The 17,965-nt window shown below is 35.3% G+C and overlaps 1 protein-coding gene across 6 annotated transcripts in view; it reads right to left on the reverse strand.

The window, feature by feature from the left end:
- CCDC178 (coiled-coil domain containing 178) overlaps nt 1–17,965 on the reverse strand; it is a 434,788-nt gene that overhangs the window by 137,719 nt on the left and 279,104 nt on the right. The window lies entirely within an intron of this gene.

The following is a 17,965-nucleotide window of genomic DNA, read 5'->3' on the forward strand; positions in this document are numbered from 1 at the left end:
CAAAACACATAAATGTAGATTAATCGTGATGATGATAATGATGATTAAATAACTAGATACAAAAACAACCATTGTGAAGCCATTAAAAATGTTTCTTTGGGAAAACTGCCATCACATCAAACCTTTAGTATAAGTTGTTAAAAAATATACTGCGGTATGAGAATGTGCATAGATGAAATGTAATTCAGCAGAAAATTGCCTGTACAAATATTTCTGTATTTGCACAGCTAAAGATTTATTAAGGTCAACAAACATATTTCTCATGAAAGCCTTGTATCCATATTGATCTCTAATGATGAATAGTATGCCACAGCTGTTCTTCAAAAAGCCAAAATGATGAACTGAGAACCATTTTAAATGTCCTTGTCCTAATTCTGGCACAGCAATTTCAAACTTTAGAAACATTTATCTAATAAACTTATCTGAAATCACATAGAATTATCATTTGGTAGGAGGACCAAGTATCCAGGAATCTTTTACTTTGATGGGGATGCTTTTGGGAAAAAAATGGTTACAGTTCTTTCTGATATGGTAACAACTTATTAAAATGTAAGCCTCAAGTGATGACGATGGATCATTGATCAATATTCTACTGAAAGTGGGATGACGAATCATGTTGAGTGTTTTTGTTTATTCGGTTTAGCATAAACACAACCCTGATATCTGAAGTATTCTACTTCTCAATTACATTTCTTTCAAGCCCTAGATAGCTCCTATAAATAAACCTTGCATTAGAGAGGAGTGCTACAAAAGTTGTGGGATTTGCACTGAACGTATTAAATGGCACTTTATTGAGGATATATTTGGTACTTCATGCTTTGCTAACTGTGTAATATGCAGTTTACTTTCAATTTCTGTATGATACCAGTTCTTAATGCTTTGTATGCCTTAATTAGATACCAATAAATCAAATTGTACAGTTACGTCGATGAATCTTCAAAAAATTGTTACATCAGTCATGATATTTTACATGATCATTTCTCAGTAATGAATTTACAGAAGTATTTGCCAATATACTACCTATTCCTGATGATCAGTGACCTTCACATGTGCAATGAAGTTTCAGGTTTTTAAAAATTTTAAATAATGATATTCTACTGACACTTTTTGAAAATGTTTTTTTTTTTTTTGTTCCACCTTACAACTGTGGGTCCACCTTACAACTTTGACTTGTTTAATTTTAACAAATATTATCACTATATGTGAATGAAACAAAGAGGAAATGATACCAGTGGACATATGTCCAAGGGAAATAATGAACCACTACTGGCATTGAAAAGCTTATAATTGGTTAGCGGTAGAAGATATTTAATAAGGGCACAAAAGTTGGGGGTCAGCAATATAATAAAAAGTGAGAAGAAAGCAGAAACTAATAAGAGAAGTAAGATGACTCACATACTTTTAAATTCAAATCCAGCTGAATCTTACCTATAGAATCTTTCTACTTAAGGTCTTGGCTAAATGTGAACTTGACAAACAATTTGTTCCTAAAGCCATTAAAGAAAAACGTGATTACAATTGGTGCATGTTAAAATAATTGTGCTCTGAGTTTATAGTGTTACTTCATTCATTCATTCATTCATTCATTCATTTTCATTAATTACCTATTCAAAACTTCGAATTTAATTACTACTATATGATAAGTTCTGGGATATAATGGTGAACCATAGGAATTTGTGGTCTTGTGTGAAGGATTTATACTACAAATCACACAAATATATAATTAGAACACAGAACTTGTATTACTTGGTACGCTGCTTGAGAGGTGAAGATTTGAAAGAAGTCTATAAAGAGCACTCACACAACATTTTTTGTAATGAACATTATTCTAAGGACACACTACATTGTCCAGCCTCAGCAAGAGTTTTTTCTCTGGGTCCATCATTGATGTTCACAAGGTATGTGAACCCTTTGAGACTGTACACAGCGTTTTTCTGGGATTACCTAATTAGACCATGATTCCCAAAGTATTGAGAAACCATAGTTTCTGTCACCAAAAATGCTGAATATTGAAGGAGATTGAGACCCCAAGGTATGCAAATAGTAGTTCTCCATATTCTTTTTCACTTGAACTTTCTTATTCGTTAAGACATGGATTTCATATTCGACATTTGCTCCATTTTCTCCATTTTTAGTTTATTTTTCTCACTCTTCCCCTTCTCTTTCCCTCTCATAGTAGGCAACTAAGGAATAGGGAATTATAATTAGAGAACTGAGTTCTCTTTGCAGAAAACTATAGATCATCTATTTTAATGTTTCACCCTGTGATACAAAGACAATAACTTAGAAATAGGGCTGAACTTGAATGTTAATTTATAAATTCCACACACAATGGAAAGAACTGAGACAATAGCAATTGTCTCAGTTGTTACATTATTATCCTCATTTTACAGACAGGAAAACAAAGGCAAGAAAAGTCAGGTAGTGCAAATTGTATTTTCCCAAAAAAGGCCACAGAAATATTTCATTCTCACAAGTTGTTCCAGAACCCTGTTACTTCCTATCAAGAAGCATAGTCTATTTATCTTTCCCTTGAACCTGGCTAGACTTGTGTTTTCACCAGCCGATAAAGTATGGTGGAAAGGATGCTATGTGACTTTCCAGGCTAGTTCATTAAAAAAGCTAGTTTTAAAGAGGCCAGTTTATTTCAAACACACACACACACACACACACACACACACACACACACACACAGATACAGACACACACACACACACACACACACACACACACACACACACAGCTTCTGCCTGGACCTCTGGACCTCTTCTGGGGGACATTCATCCCTGGAACCAGACACCATATTGTAAGGAATTGAGACCACATGGAGAAATATGTGTAGGTGTTCCAGCAAACAACACTAGCTCAGGTGTCAGAAAACAGTGTCCATCATTAGTAAATGAGTCATTTGAAGATGATTCCAATTCTAGTTTCTAAGTCATCCAGCTGCTAGTTCAGAAAGTGAGACATGAGACAAGCAGGCTCTGCTATGTCCTGTCCAAATTTCTGACACACAGAATTGTGAGCCATCACGTTTGGGGGTATCTGTTATGCAACCATGGCAACTGAAACATCAGGTATCTTGTGCAAGATTTCACACATAGTAAGTGGAGGACTTGGGTTTTGTATCCAGGCAGACTGGCTCCAGATTCCATACTCTTCACCATCCAATATATTTCCTTTGTAAACATGAGCCAGCACTCAACACTATTCAGTGCTGTCTTTATAAAAGCTAATGATGTTAAAGAATCAAAACAATTAACAGAATCACCTTGTTCTAAGCCTACTTCCACCGGGTAACTGTCTTTTTATAATCTAACTAACACATAGCTTGTTGACATAGATAAAATGGACTGCTGAAGGAAATTAGAACTTGGTCTCCTTGGAAGGTACCTTTTATTGTAATATGGGTGTGTGGGTTACATATCATCAGCCTCTTGTCTTTCGTTTTTTTGCTTTTGTTTTTGTTTTTCATTTACCCACATGATTCCATATTCCAGGATTTGATTAGACCTGATGCATCCACTGACAAGACCAAAAGCCCAAGTGCACAGACTTTTACAGCTGAGGCCGGCACAATTCTGGATTATGGTTGATGTAGCAGAGTAATGCTGCATTGAGTCCTATGGAGGTCCTGCCATATACACTTATCCTAGAGAAAGTCTAAATACATTTGAGTTTTTTTAAAAAAATTAAGATGGATTAATCACAAAAGAGATTATACAAGTTGTATTATAATGCAAGTTATATTATAAGAAAGAAACTTGATCCAAATATTCTAGAAAGATGGTTATGGTTTAAGGTACTTGCACTGTACATGTATGTGTAAAAGACCTACATAGCTATTTACAAACACTTTAATGTTATTAAAAAAGTCCTAGTGTCTATATCTACATTTATAGTAATGTGTAGTTTATACCCTCAGTTACTCTTAATATGGGCATTTGGATCCAGTTTGTCAGGCAGAGGGGCTAAATCCTTCTTTCAATCATGTATTGTAAGAGAGTTGTCATCTTTTGACCCAGGTCTAATTCTAAATGTCCCATCCTGATATGATTATGTGTGGCTACCTCCAATGATCTTTTCCGATGATCTGTCTGTCATCTCCTGATTCTTGGCTATTAATAGCTTACTCCTTGCTTTTTCGCAGCCTGCTGGGGCTTTGCTGACTGTTAGTGCCAGGAGTATCCATGTTGGCACACAGATTGTATCACACTCGCTGTGGTCTCATGGCTGGAAAGGATCGACTTCCTGCCAGAACCACCAGAAAACACAAGTTGTATTGTGGTATTTATTGATCAATTTACTGCAGAGTGTCCTCATGCTTAGCTTTTCATTCATTTACTTATTTGTTCATTCAATCATTTGTTTAGCAAACCCTTAGTAAGTTTATTCTCTGGATCCAGCTTCACAGCTACCCCAAGGATTAATGAGAATAGAATGTGACCCCTTTTCACCAGGGATTAGAGGGTAGAGTCAGAGGAGGCAAAAGGGTAAACACATCTATCGGAAGTGTTTCTTGGAGTACCTGGCATTGATTCTACCAGGTGGAATTCATTCCACTAGATGGGGGAGTAGGCCAGAAAAGACTTCACAGGAAAAATAATCAGTGATCTGAGTCTTAGAGCAGTCTTTTATTTGCAGGGATCAAAACTTTTCCTGCTACATGAGGTCAATATATATTTGAGCAAAGTTGGGTGAGTCAGTCCAGAGGAATGGTTTTATAGTCCCTTTAGGTCTATTAGATTGTTGTTACCTATGACTTGTGAGTAAGGCTTTCATAGATTGTGTTAAATGTTCTGTTATCTCTAGGCTTTAACATATTACTATGCAAACAATGAAATATACCCGTATATTTAGAATCCCACCGATGCAGAGCATCATAAATAATGCTCCGTTCCAAGCACCAACGTTTCAGTAGCATATGACCTTGCACATATGCTCTTGCACAAAACTATTGATAGCGTACTATTAAATCCCCACACATGCCTTTGGCACATATCTGCCAGTTTAGGGCACTGGATTGGTAGTTTTTCATGCAGTGACACTTTGATATTATTAAATTAGGCAATAGAACTGATACTGATTCATGGAATGTGCAGGGGATGGACTTTAGAATAAAGGAGATCTAGAGGCTTGAAGTCTCTTTGTGAACACTGTCACTTCAAAAGCATTCCCTTCGATTCATGGGAATTAACGTGGTGAACATAAATGCTGAAAATACATGCCGATTCTGTTACAATATAACAGACGTGGAGAAAGCATATACTCTATTAGTTACATCACCTACTATGTGCATAGAAGCATTATTGTATTGCTGTTCCCTTAAAATCTATACACCAATTACTACAGAAAATGAGAGTTCTCCCCAGTGTTTCCAAGAAGCAAGTCTGTAAGAATGATATGTGTCGATACCCTGAAGCCTCAAAGGAGCAAATAACTGTTTTAACTCTCCCAGGACCCACTTCCTTGTCTGTGCTGCCATGGAAACCAGTCTCTTGTCCAACAGGAGTTCTCTGATAATTAGTCTTGAACATTCTTGATTTTTAAATGAACAAATCAGTCCTCTGCATCAAGGTTGTTACATGCCTCAAACTGTACACATTATCCTGTTTGACAAAATACTCTCTATTCACTAATTTATTCAGAAATGCTTACCAAGCAACTGGTATATGCACTATGCGGGACACTATGAGAGGTCAAATAGCACCTGCCCCTGACAGAGTCCAGGGGAATACTTTTTTAGCCACCCCACCTTACTACCCACATATATGACTACATATAAGATTCCTTATCTTAGCTTCTTGATGTGGTTACAAATGTAGCTACTGTTGATTTACTCTAAGTTTAACAATGGATACTATAACATTGCCTCTTAGAATTCAGAAGTATCCATTGAGTGTCTATTAATACTCTGTATTAACCCTGTTTGTTCCTTATTATTTTTAGATGCTATTCATTATACACATTTGATGCAGAATTATTGATAATAGCCTGAAAAAAATACACAATTTCAGGGCTGAAGAAACTTGCAATCAGATAAGGGAATTGAGGCATTCACAAAGCTAACTACATCAGAATACATTATACATGAAGAAGGATAAAAGACATATCCAAATAATGATAGTAGTTCTATGAGAGATCAGTTCCAGTGAAAGTCATGAGCAAAGTTCCAAGGAAGAGTCATTTTTTTAACAGATTCTGAAAATATTTCATATACAGGGCCCTGTATGTATTTTCAGCAGAGAAAACTCTGTCCTAGAAACACAAATGCTCATTAAATATTAAAAGCCCATGATTAATGTGAGTGTATGTTAAAAAAAGGAACATTTACCTCCATGTTGACTGTAGCGTTTCTCCTATAACTACTCAGTGTCTTTAAGAATGCTATACAAATGCCACTTACATTTGTTAGTGAATTTCTTTTTTTTTTTTTTTTAATTTTTTTTTTTTTTTCAACGTTTATTTATTTTTGGGACAGAGAGAGACAGAGCATGAACGGGGGAGGGGCAGAGAGAGAGGGAGACACAGAATCTGAAACAGGCTCCAGGCTCTGAGCCATCAGCCCAGAGCCTGATGCGGGGCTCGAACTCACGGACCGTGAGATCGTGACCTGGTTGAAGTCGGACGCTTAACCGACTGCGCCACCCAGGCGCCCCTGTTAGTGAATTTCTAATCTGACCAGCTGTCTTCCATGTAATCGTATGCCCCTCAAGTATCTAATATAACTGAGTAAAAAAAAAATATGTAATAAGAAAAAGACTAGATAGATGATAGGTATTAAGGAGTACACATGTTATGATGAGCACTGGGTGTTATATATAAGTGATGAATCACTGAATTTTACTCCTGAAACCAATATTGCACTGTATGTTAACTAACTAGAATTTAAATAAAAATTAAAGAAAAGAAAAGAAAAAGAGTAAAAGTTGGTGTCACATAATCTACATACCCCAATGAATTTTTCCAAGTTAAAATACATGATTTAAATAATTACACTACATATACGTCCTCTGTAACTGATAATCCACAGTAATAATAATTCCTGTAAGTCTATTTATAACTTATTAAATAAACTTGAAATTTTAACCTTGAATATATACTTGAGTTTAACGTGTCCTCTAATATTAAGATTGTTAAACAGAAACATATTTGCATAAAACTTCCTTGTTAAATATTTCTATGCATTTTCATAAATTAATTTCATAATTTATATTTCAATTTGTCACTATTTCAAAATATATAAAGTCTGCTACTCTTGTCACCATATCATGTGAAGGACTGAACAATTTCCTCTTCATATGCACCTACTGATTTGAATAGTTTAAGATTTAGAAAGGTTTCCTATTTACTCACATTTTAATGATATACATTTCTACTTCACTGGTGGAAAAGGCTGATCAGTCACAGAAAGGTCAGTTAACACTAAATAGACCCTTTCTTTATGTAATTACAAAGAATAATATCTTTGTGCTGATGGCATTGCACATGGAGTGGGTGATGCAGAGAATTAATGTGCTGCCTTGTTGGCCCATGGGATAGAGATTCCAATACAATAACCACAACTTATTCTAATTATGCAGCTTTTAAAAGGTCATCAGCAAAAAGAGTTAAGGAATTATCAACTAACTTTATCATAAAGTAATAATGCACTACATAAATGCAGAAACTGTAAGAGCAGTATCTAGACATTTTATTACAAATGAAAGACTGATCTAAGACGTTCAAATACGTACGTTATAGCATAAATGAAGTAAACTCATTAAAAATGAAAATATCTGATATTTTATAACCTCCTATTGATATCATCAAGTAACCTGATCGCACCTTATGTTTGTAGAAAACATTTAATTTTGAAAATGTTTATGCCAATGTCATTGTCACATCCATGCTATACCAGGATTTGAATATTTCTTTTAAAAATCGATTTATTATCAAATAATGCATGCTGATTAAATTACATACAAATAATAGAGAGATACATGAAGTAGAAAATCAAAGCCCCTCTTCACAACTACAGCCATTTTTATACTGCAAACAGACAGTATTAACAATGCGTTGCAAGTCTTTAAAGAACAAAAACTTTTAAAACATGCTTACATTGTCAATGAGGAAATGGGGGCTAGGAAAATCAATTTCTTATTTGAGGTCACACAGGAAGAGAACAGCATTAAGGCTAGAAGAAAATCTGATTTCAGCCTAATACCTTTTCTGGGACTGCATCACTTCCTAGTCTTGAATGTGAATTATAGGGCCTTTAAGATTCCAGATTGACATGTGTGAATGCTCTAATTTTGAAATATAGAAATATATTTCAGCTCTATAGAAATATAGAAGTATTTCAAAAATAAACTGGATGCTCACAGAGAAAAGAGTTTTGGAAATTAAAAATATATATACATATGCTTCAGTGTCTCAGTGTCTTTTCCTTGGGAACGTGGGGACAGAAAACATTAGGCCCATTTTCAGAGGAGCCAAGTATGAAAAGTACAATAAATCATTAGCACTCTAGTAAAATATCTTTATGGATAGAATTATTACTAATGCTTTTTCTCTTTTACTTCTCTCAGTTAGATATTCAATTAGATATTCCCCTTACTGATAAATAAAAGATCATGAGCATCTCTAATCACCCGATGTTGTTATTCATATTAGGGCACTGTCCAAACCTTAGTGATGTATCTCAAGTAGAAATAAGATTAATTTTTTAAATGTTTATTTATTTTTGAGAGAGAGACAGAGAGGGCAGGGGAGGGGCAGGAAGAGAGGGAGACACAGAATCTGAAGTAGGCTCCAGGCTCTGAGCTGTCATTACAGAGCCCAATGTGGGGCTCGAACCCATGAACTGTGAGATCATGACCTGAGCCAAAGTGAGATGCTCAACCGACTGAGCCACCCAGGTACCCCTCAGGTAGAAATAAGATTAAAGGCAATTTTCTATAGATACTCATCTTGAGACACATCACATCTACTCCCCCAAATAACTTAATCCCAGTATGGAAAAAAATCACTTTCTAAAACAGGTCTCAGCAAACTACGGCTCTCCAGCCAAACCTAGCCCACTGCCCGTGTTTGTAAATCAATGTTAGTGGAACACTACCACTTCATTCACTTACATACTGTCTATGATTGCTTTTGTTCTGTGGTGGAAGAATAGAGTAATTGCAACAGAGACTGAGTGGACTGCAAAGCCTAAAATATTCACTATCTTTTCCCTTATACAAAAAGTTTATTGACCCTGGCTCTGACCCTTAAGTAATATACTCGTATCATGCAAAACAAAGTTTCAATTTAGATCTCTCATTCAAGATCTATTTTGGCTGTACATATACCTGCCCAAAGAGAAAGACTGCTGAAAAGCATTTGCTCTATATTTTTCCAACAGAGGTACATACTAAGGAGACATAGCCCATTAATAATTCAAAAATGTCTCCAAGTCCTTTAAAATAATGACATGCTTGTGAGCTTTTAAAGTGCTCTCAAAATGGACACAATAACTTTGCACAGAGTTGTCAGAGCTGTTAAGATACCATAAATAATGCCCGAATGTATCTACTCCACACCTTCTTCAATTAAATGTGGTTCGTGTAGGTCCTGAATTATAGGAAGCTAGAGTCTGTTCATTTTTCTATTGCAATTTCTGATTTGGGGGTCTATAATTAACGTTATGTTGGTAAGTTAAAGTTTAATTTTGCAGGTGACATAGATGTCCATTCATTTGCAGAATGGCTAAGTAAAATGTGGTGGTCACCTACCATGAAAGACCATAAAGTGATAAGAAGAGATGCACTAGCTATATATTATAGCAACACAGAATGATTTTAAAATATACTATTGATTGGACAAGATAGAAACAGATTGATAAATATTGCATAATTCAGCACATGAAGAAAAGTATCAATGAGACTTGGAAAGATACAATAACTAGGAATTAAAGGTATGGGGAGGCAAACTAAATTCAAATGGGAAGATATGTAGATTCCATATAGTCATCAATGATAAAGTTCTCTCTTAAAATGATTAAATGGATGGGTTCCTAGATCTTACACATTTTCCAGGGTTTTAATGAAAACCCTTGAAATAAGTCAAACATCAAACAACTGTAGAGGAACATCTCTATAACATTAGGTCCCCCATGGCCACAACCCTAAGATTTATTCTGCATATCAACAAGGCATGGTGGGGCAAATGAGAGCCTAAAGAAATCTGTCATTATAATTATTTACTAAATTCATGGTTATTTCCCTCTATGTCTTATTGTCTCTTCTCATCTTTGCTCTTCTTCAACTTACTTCTTTTTTTCCCTCTTCTCTCTTTTCTTCCTTTTGCTTCATCCTTGTTATGTTTGTCAAACATGAGTTCATTCAACTAAACTCCCCTTATTATCATGGTTCTCCTGATGATACTAACTTCCCTTCCCATCATTTCTCAAACTATTGTTCTTTCCAAGTCACCTTTTCCTACATTATGGCATAGAAATAGAAGTGTCTCAAAGAATGAAAAACATTTTGGATATAATGAGTGGTCCATGTATTTTTCCTCACAGTGTAGGTCACTTCATGGAAATCCAATACCATGAAAGAAGGATGAGATGTATATTGCACAATTCACTTGATGGCTACCTTCTTTTTGATGTTGGCCAGATACTAATTTGGATAGTGGTGGTAAAAAAAAAATGAATGAAACTGAAAATGTTTGGTCTATCTGGTCAGGCTGATTAGAGACATTTTATGTTTCTTTATCGATACGCCATGCCAGCCTACTAGAAAGGCAAAAGAGTGCTAATATAATAAGTTTGTTGAAGTAAGTAAAGTACATAAAAGCCTGGATTGTTCTGCAAGCGTCCTGCAAGATGAGCAAACATTTCTAATAAAAACTTTAACTTGATAAATGAGCGACGTCTTGCAATGCAAGTAGTACGGGACACTGAATGCCATGTGATCACAACTGAGCCAATGGTTTCTCTCTCTCTCTCTTGCTGTGAGATTGTGAGTGATTGTCTCCCATGCTCAGATGCTCAGTCTTAGGCTGCAGTGTTTGGCAGAAGTCAGTAACTTTTCAGAACATTGGAAGGTGCCCACAATTGGCACTAGTGTATTTTTTGTCACTTCAAAAAAATGGACAGTCCTTTGCTTTTCCATACAAGAGTAAGCTTAGGAATGCTTTGCTTCATTCTAAGTCAGGCTTCCTGCAGAAATAGACCCCTTCCTCTGATGCCTTATTGCCAGTTACATTAAATACAATATATGACAAGAGTTTATTATTAATACTAGAGTAGAGTCAACATCCGTGTGAGCATATATAATGGCTCCCACGTAGAAAAAGGTTGAAAAGAAAGGTGGTAAGAAGAAGGAGATGATTATGGTGGAAATTAAGAAGGAAATCATCAAGAAGTATGAGCAAGGTATGCGAGTGGCCAAAACTGCAAGATTTTACAAGAAGTCTATGTCTGCATCTCATCTGCAGAGAAGGAGGACAAAAAGGTGGAGGAATCCCTCACTTCAAATGAGATCAGGGAGATGTGTAGAATGTGGGGAAACAGTGCAAAATTTTGTAGAAAAGCACCACCCGAATAAGGCTGTAGCAGTGCGAGCTATGAATCTGTTTCAAGACAACGCAATATCGCATTTCTGCAAAACCCTCCAAAGGAAGCAAAAGCAAGTGTCATTGGATAGTTTCCTTATTAAGTTGCATGAAAAGAAAAAGATTCCATTGAGCCAATAGAAAGCAGTGATTCTGTTAGTGATAGTGAAAGTCATCCTACATAATAACCCTCCTCTCTCGTTTCCCTCACAGCAGCCATGAAGGTTTTCAAAGGTAAGCGTAGGTTAATTTATTTTTTTCTTTATATTCTGTATTTTATTATTTTATTATATTACATTATTTTAATCATTTTATATGAATATTTTTGGGTTGTGGAATGAATCATCAGAGTTTCCATTATTTGTTATGGAGAAATTCGCTGTGATGTATATCAAAGTGCTTTGGATTACAAGCATGTTTCTGGAACAAATAACGCTCACAAACCAAGGTTTTATGGTATATGACAAAGTGTATGACAAAATATTTTTATACAGAGATTATATGTTTAATCTATTTAAAGCTGTGAAGAAAAGGGTGCCTGGGTGGCTCAGTGGGTTAAGTGTCCGACATCAGCCCAAGTCATGATCTCTTCATGCGTTTGAGCCCCGCACTGGGCTCTCTGCTGTCAGCACAGAGCCTGCTCTGGATCCTCCGTCCCCCCCTCTCTCTGCCCCTCCTCTGCTCTCTCTCTCTTTCTCTCAAAAACAAATAAATATTAAAAAAATAAAGATATGAAGGAAGCCGAAGAATGAATAACATGTAGAACAAGCTGAAATCTTAGGAGGGATGCATGACACAAAAGCAATAAACTTGGCATTTATAATGTTATTCTGAAATAATTCCTAATTCATTGATAGTAAATACTGTATGTATGTATTGATACATAGTGAAAGGTGTAAAGATTAGCATTTTTAATTTTTCTCGGAAGACTGGTACTGGGTAATGCACAGTCAGTACTGTAATACTGTACTATGTTTATATCTGTCACTGCAATCACCATTATTTAGTATAGTTAATATCTCTATATTAATTTCCTCACTTCTGTGAACTTTTCGTGCCTTATTGGTTTTCTTGTCCCAGTACATAGTAGTCTCTCAGTAAACATTATTGAATGAATCAACAGGTGAATGAAGCTACATAATACTCATGCCTTGTTGACACAGGACAGAGGAAATGGGTGGGTTTAAATTTAATAATTTTTACTTCCATTAAAGTATCTACTTGTGTCAAAAGTTCTTAAATAAGTGGACTTTCAGAGTATTACAGTTGAATGGCATTTTAGGGACTTTTTTGGTTTTCATTCTGTAGAGAAACATTTCACAATTCGTTTTTACAACATAAAAACATAAAAATTTATCCATTTACATTTTGACTGAGAAAAATAATAAGGTTTCCAGTTCTTTAAATCCTAGTTTGCAAAAGCATTTTAGTGTATAATCTCTCTGTGTTATATTCCAGTTTACTTGTAGGTTTTCCTTGGAAGACTAACAGAAATCTAAACTACCTGCTTTGCTGCCTTTATACACTTTGCTAAGCTGTGTTCTCACAACTCGGGAGATTAAAATAAAAAAAAAATAGTAAGACAGCTTCACAAGAAATAACTATAAGTTGATTTTTAAAAATTACAGAGGATCTTCATGGTTGCAGATGGATATGAGCACTTTAAAAGAAAACTTAAAGTAGTAAATAAGAATACAATAGCAGCATTCAAATTACTTATCCCAAAGATTTTTGAACAAAGCAGTAATAAATTTCCCATGTATGTCAATGACTTAATTATGGAGAAGTACAGTATTTTTTAAATTGAAACAACACTTTATATACTGCTCTCTCTTCAGATAAGAAAGGCAATGCTAGTCGGTTTCACAATGTTCATCCTTTCTTTGTCCCAGGTCCCAAGTGCCACTCTTACCCTTATACCCTTGCCAATGTCAGACCAATTTTCCTCCATCATAAATGTTTTTTTCTCTCAATTTTTCCTGAAAGAAAGAAAGAAAGAAAGAAAGAAAGAAAGAAAAGAAAAGAAAAAAGAAAGATGGGAGGAAGGAAGGAAGGAAGGAAGGAAGGAAGGAAGGAAGGAAGAGAGGGAGGGAGGGAGGGAGGAAGGGCGGGCAAGCCTCCTGGAATGAAATGTTACATTCATTCAAATCTTCAGTGTCGACCACTTTTTACCTTTCTTTGATCTTGGAGCAATCATTAGTCTGAGGATAGCCCTCATGTGGAAATCTATTTGTTCATATGTAGCTAGGTGCTGAAACCTGGACTCCCCCAAATGAAGAAACCATGAGTTTGAATTTGAATAAAATGACATTCATAGAAGCTATCTGAAGTCTGCGCAGGCTATCCATTCTTCTAGGCATCTGTGATCAAGTCGGCCCCTCAGAAGTGATGGATTACTATTAGAGCTATCATTTTGGGAAAGAATGAATATGCTACTCTTCATGGCAAAAGAGACTTTGCAAATATGATTTGATGGCACAGAACTTGAGCTGAAGAGACGATTCTGGATTATCTAGATGAGACAATCTAATCACATAAATTCTTAAAACTGGAGAATTTTTCCTGGCTGAAGTTCAGAGGATGTGAAGGAAGACACAGGAAAAAATTAAAGTGAGAGCAAGACTTGAGACCCATCATCTCCTTCTCCCCATTTGAAGACGGAAGGAGGCTACACGTCAAGGAATGCAAGCAGCCTCTGGAAGGTAGAAATGACCCTCTGCCTGGCCAGAAAGAAAACAGGGACCCAGTTCCCACAACCACAAGAAACTGAATTCTGCCAACAATTTGAAAAAGATGCTTCCCTGGAGCCTCCAGAGAACACAGCCCCGCCAATACCTTGATTTTAACCCGGTGAGACTCACTTAAGACTTCTAACATTCAGAGGTGTGAGATAAGAACTTAATGTTATTTTAAGCTTCTAGGTTCACACTAATTTCTTATGGCAGCAATATAAAATTACCACGGTGACTCAGGTATTGTGTTAGGTACTAGATTTATAAAAGTTAATAGTATATTGCACAGAAACTAACAGTTTAATGACGGAGAGTCAAGCATTGAAGCTTCTTTGCAACAAGTTCATTAATAAATGAATTTTTAAAACTATTAAATAATTCATTTACTTTGTATAAAACATTTGACTTCTGTCAGTATGTGAAGTAACTTATAACACGTCAATATCCACTGACAAATCAATTCTAATGTGAGATAAGATATGCCATGAGCTCCCAACTAAATTTCTGCATATGTTAACTGTACCAGATGTATTAAACCATCATCTCTATTTTGAAATACATTTATTCATTCACTTGACAATTTATTGATTATATTTTAAAGGCCTATTATTAAAATAGTGAAAAAATTTGATAGTTGCATGCTTCTCTATAATGATTAAATATAAACTTAAGTATATTATGAATGTCCTATTCTGTTAAGTACAAAACTTTCCTAGTTAATAACTTTTAAACGAGGAACTCGTCTGCTGTTAGCTGATCATGCAAGTGATTTTGAAAAAAATGTTCACTTTGAAAAATTCTATTTGAGTTAGTAGGAATTCAACTGACCAAAAAAAAAAAAAAAAAAAAAAGCTCTTCTGTTAGAGACATTATTTGTGTGAGATAAATTAGCAAAACACAGAACAAAACACAGCAAACAAAAAAAGACATCTCTGCCTGTTACCAAGTTCTTTTTTCTTTTTTCCTTCTTAAAGCTGTTCTGGTTCTATTTCTGCACAATTATTTCTGAGCTGTCACTAGGTGTGGTAATGGCACAGTAATGTTTGTTCTTCATGACAGTGGCCGCCGGGTCCTGCTTGCCTCCTCTTTTCACATCAGAGGCAGTCACTACAAGATTCACGTATGGCGACTGATTCAACAACAACCACTGGAACTTCTGATAGGCTAAGAAATTGTTGGATGGATGATTTTTTAAGCTTTCAGAAATGTTAACCAATTATTACAAATATAAATAGATTGCTGGATTTCTGAGATAATTACACAGCTTTACATCTATATACATGATACAAGGAGAACAAGCTTGTCAAAATTGCTAAAACATCTGAATGGCAAAATATGTTTAAAGAAATATTACTGTATTTGTTTAAATCTGGAATATACATTCAACACTCACCTTAAGTCTATTTGATTGAAAAATGCAAAATTTTCGTAATTAGTATATATCCTTTGTAAAATGGTAGCAAATGTGTTTTCTGTTCATTAAAGTCTGTATTAATTCCATTGGTTTTAAATTTTTTATTAAGGTGCAATTTATATACATAGTTATAAGAGTTGATAGTTCTTTATAAACGAACACCCTACATAACCAGCACCTAGACGAGAATATAGAAAAAATAACCATCACCTCAGAAGCTTCCCTCATGTCCACTCTAAGTTAACAACAAACCGCATACAAGTTTTGCTTATTTTCAATCTTCAGATAATTACAATCCCACACTATATATACCCCTGAGTCTGGCATCTTTTGCATAATATTAATTCATTTAGATTCATCCATATTTTTTGTGTGCAACACTTCATTCGTTATATTGCCATATATCATTCCACTGTATGAATAAACTACAATTTATTCATTCCACTGTTAATGAATTTTTGTGGGGGAGCTATTATGAATAAAGCTGTTATTAACATTTTATATAAAATATTAACATATTTTGGTGCACATATGCACTAATTCTTGACATCTAGAAGTGAAATCATATATTCAATATGTTCAACTCCAGTTGACAGTGTCAGCATTTAAAAAAATTTTTTTTTAACGTTTTATTTATTTTTGAGACAGGGAGAGACGGAGCATGAATGGGGGAGGGTCAGAGAGAGAGGGAGACACAGAATCTGAAACAGGCTCCAGGCTCTGAGCAGTCAGCACAGAGCCCGACGCCGGGCTTGAACTCACGGGACAGTGAGATCACGACCTGAGCCCATGTCAGACGCTTAACCGACTGAGCCACCCAGGTGCCCCAGTATCAACATTTTTTAAATGGCTGTACCAATTTACCTTCCCAACAGAGGTATTTGAGAGTTCCTGTTCCTCTACATTCTTACCTATATTTTTAAATTTTAGCCATTTAAATAAGTATTTAGAGACAAATCAAGGTGGTTTTAATTTGCATTTCTATGATTATTTATATTGTTGCCTTTTCATATGTTTATTGCCCATTTGTATAGCCCTCTTTGTGAAGTGGATTTTTCAAGTCTTATGCCATTTTTTTTTTCTTAATTAGGCTGCCTGCCTTTATTGTTTTGTTAGGGGTTCCTCATTTATTATGGATGACAGAACTTGGCTGGATATGTGTATCCTAAGTATTTTTCCCTAAGCTATGGCTTATTTTTTCATTCTTTAATGGTGTCTTGATCAATGGAAGTTCTTAATTTTAAAAGAGTACAGTTTATGAACTCTTTCTTTCATGGTTGGTACTTGCATCTTATTTAAAACATCTCTGTCGGGGCGCCTGGGTGGCTCAGTCGGTTAAGCGGTCGACTTCAGCTCAGGTCACGATCTCGCCCTCAGTGAGTTCGAGCCCCGCGTCGGGCTCTGGGCTGATGGCTCAGAGCCTGGAGCCTGCTTCCGATTCTGTGTCTCCCTCTCTCTCTCTGCCCCTCCCCCGTTCATGCTCTCTCTCTGTCTCAAAAATAAATAAAAAGTTAAAAAAAAAAAAAATTAAAAAAAAATGAATAAAACATCTCTGTCAATTCCAGAATAAATTGGGTGTTCTCATACGTTCTTCTCTAAGAGCTTTATATTCCTTTCGCAATTACATCTATAATACAGTGGAACTGATTTCTATATATGTTGTAAATAGAAGATCAAGATTATTTTTTAGTATAGATATCCAATCACTGACGTATCATTTTTTTGACTTAGTACCAAGTACTTTCCAATACATTCTCTTATCCTATTCCAAGAGGACATGTTTATATTCTGGGTCTGTTTCTGGAACCTGTATTCTACCATATTGTTCTTTTACCTTTGCACCAATAGGACACTTTCTTCTAGTGTGGCCTTATAGTAAATCTGGATACCTCGTAGTGTAAGCCTTTAACTTTGTCCTTCTTCAAGTTCATCTTCATCACACTATACATTCAGAATATTCATGCATCAATTTCCAGAAATTCACCTAATTTTTAAATTTTGACTCCATTGTAAATTAACTTGGGAAGAACTCACATTCTTAAAATTTGAAATTTCTTATTCATAAACATAGTAGATCATTCCAATTATTTAGAATGTCTGATTTTTCTGAGAAATGTTTTGTAGTTTTCTGTGGAGAATACTTAACACACCTTTTGGTAGAAATATACCTAGGCATTTGATGTTTAGTTATTCAATTGTAAATAGTATCCATTTTAAGAGTTTATTTTCTAGTTAT

Source organism: Panthera onca, chromosome D3 (assembly GCF_046562875.1).
Source record: "Panthera onca isolate mPanOnc1 chromosome D3, mPanOnc1 haplotype 2, whole genome shotgun sequence".
NCBI classification, from domain to species: domain Eukaryota; kingdom Metazoa; phylum Chordata; class Mammalia; order Carnivora; family Felidae; genus Panthera; species Panthera onca.